Source organism: Dipodomys spectabilis, unplaced genomic scaffold, assembly GCF_019054845.1.
Source record: "Dipodomys spectabilis isolate Male_0828 unplaced genomic scaffold, ASM1905484v1 ptg000058l, whole genome shotgun sequence".
Lineage (NCBI taxonomy): Eukaryota > Metazoa > Chordata > Mammalia > Rodentia > Heteromyidae > Dipodomys > Dipodomys spectabilis.
Genome location: NW_024870735.1, coordinates 2,077,126 through 2,079,727, shown reverse-complemented (window position 1 = coordinate 2,079,727; position 2,602 = coordinate 2,077,126).

Sequence of the window (2,602 nt, the reverse complement as noted above, 5' to 3'; positions counted from 1 at the left end):
AATTCTTCCTCACTTCCGCCCCCAGCGCAGGCCAAGCCCTCCTGAGTCCCTCACTTCCTCCCCAGCCCAGGCCACGCCCTCCTGAGCTCTGGCCACGGCCTACTGAGCACAGGCCACGCCCCCTGGGCACAGGCCACGCTCCCTGATGGTCCTGACTCTTATTGCAGCCCTCCATGTAGTTCTCGAGGTTTCCCTCCTCCCCTTCCTCCTGCCTCTGCCAGGCCTGGCAATTTCTTGGCGCCCAGCCCAGCAACTCCGGGCTTTTCCCTTCCTTCCCTGCCTACCCCTTCAGCACCACATCCTGTTCCTTTCCAAGGAACAAGGGGACTTTTATTTTGGAGGGGGGTTGTGGAGTTCTGGCTGCTGGAGTGACGTGGACATTTGAGCCCTGCGAGCTTCCTGGCTGGCAGGGAGAGCAACAGGCCCAGGCGCTGATGGCAGAGAACTGTGGATGTGAGTTCGTCCTCTGGGGAACACGGGGAGAGGTGTGGGGACCCGGGTTGGGGGGGCTTCGATTGCTTTTTGGAGCCCCCCCGGATGTCCCACCATGCCCCTGGGTGGGGCTTCAGGGCCCCGCCACAGGCCTGGAAAGACGAGGTGAGGGGCTGATGTACTGGTGGGGACAACAGCAGCCTGGCCCTGGGGTGGCCGGATGTTCCTCAGCTCTTCCCCACTTCCTGCTTCCGGCCTTCTCTTCCAGGAAACGGGGAGCATCATGGGAAGGACGCAATCCTGGGCGTCATGTTGGTCAGGAGAGGGCCTGGAGGGAGGGGGAGTCCTCCCATCCCTCCTCCCATCCACCCATCCATCCATCCACCCATCCATCCACCCATCCATCCATCCACCCATCCACCTATCATCCATCCATCCATCCATCCACCCACCCATCCACCCACCCATCCATCCATCCACCCATCCATCCATCCATCCATCCACCCATCCACCTATCCATCCATCCATCCATCCACCCACCCATCCATCCATCCACCCATCCATCCATTCATCCATCCACCCACCCATCCATCCACCCATCCATCCATCCATCCATAGACCCACCCACCCATCCATCCACCCATCCATCCATCCATCCATCCACCCACCCATCCATCCATCCACCCATCCATCCATCCACCCATCCATCCATCCATCCACCCATCCATCCATCCATCCATCTACCCATCCACCCATCCATCCATCCACCCATCCACCCATCCACCCAACCATCCATCCATCCACCTATCCATTCACCCATCCATCCATCCATCCACCCATCCACCTATCCATCCATCCATCCACCCATCCATCCACCCATCCACCCCTCCTCCTCCTCTCTCTCCTCCTCAGGTCGCACAGCAGCTGCACAGCCCCACCTCTCATCTTCCTCCTCCTCCTCCTCCTCCTCCTCTCCCCTGGCCCCTGCGCAGGCCCCGCCCCCTCGCGCCCCAACTTCCTGCTGCTCTTGGCCGACGACCTGGGCCTGGGCGACCTGGGCAGCTTCGGGAACCACAGCCTGCGGTGAGCAGAGGGGGAGGCCCGGATGTAGGGCCTTAGTTACCCGGATGTGGGAGCTCAGATCCCTGGATGTTCCACCAGGAGAACTGTATAGACATCTAGTAACTCAGTTCCCGGGATGTTGGATGTTAGTATCGTGGATGTTGGATATCAAATCTCGGGATGTTGGATCTTAGTGCCCCGGATGTTGGATATCAGGTCCCCGGATGTTACATGTTAGTACCCCGGATTTGAAGACCAGGTCCCCGGATGTTGGAGACCAGGTCTCCGGATGTTGGATCTTAATGCCCCGGATGTTGGATATCAGGTCCCCGGATGTTAAATCTTAATACCCCGGATGTGGGAAATCAGGTTCCCGGATGTTGGACTTCAGTTCCCTGGATGTTGGATGTTAGTACCCCGGATGTTGGAGACTAGGTCCCCGGATGTTGGATGTTAGTGCCCCGGCTGTTGGATATCAGGTCCCTGGATGTTAAATCTTAGTACCCCGGATGTGGGAGATCATGTCCCCAGATATTGGACTTCAGTGCCCCGGATGTAGGAGATCAGGTCCCCAGATGTTGGAGGTTAGTGCCCCAAATGTGGGAGCTCAGGTCCCCGGATGTTAGATATTAGTACCCTGGATGTTGTAGCTCAGTGCCCCGGATGTTGGATCTTATTCCTCCGGATGTAGGAGCCCAGTTGCCTGCACGTTAGATCTTAGTGTCCTGGATGTTGGATATCAGGTCCCCGGATGTTAGATGTTAGTACCCCGGATGTTGGATATCAGATCCTCGGATGTGGGATGTTAGTGCCCTGGATGTTGGAGGACAGGTCCACGGATGTTAGATCTTAATGCCCCGGATGTGGGAAATCAGGTTCCCGGATGTTAGATGTTAATGCTCCGGATGTTGGAGATCAGGTCCCCGGATGTTAGATGTCAGGTCCCCGGATGTTGGAGATCAGGTCCCCGGATGTTGAATCTTACTGCCCGGGATGTTGGATATCAGATCCTCGGATGTGGGATGTTAGTGCCCTGGATGTTGGAGGACAGGTCCACGGATGTTAGATCTTAATGCCCCGGATGTGGGAAATCAGGTTCCCGGATGTT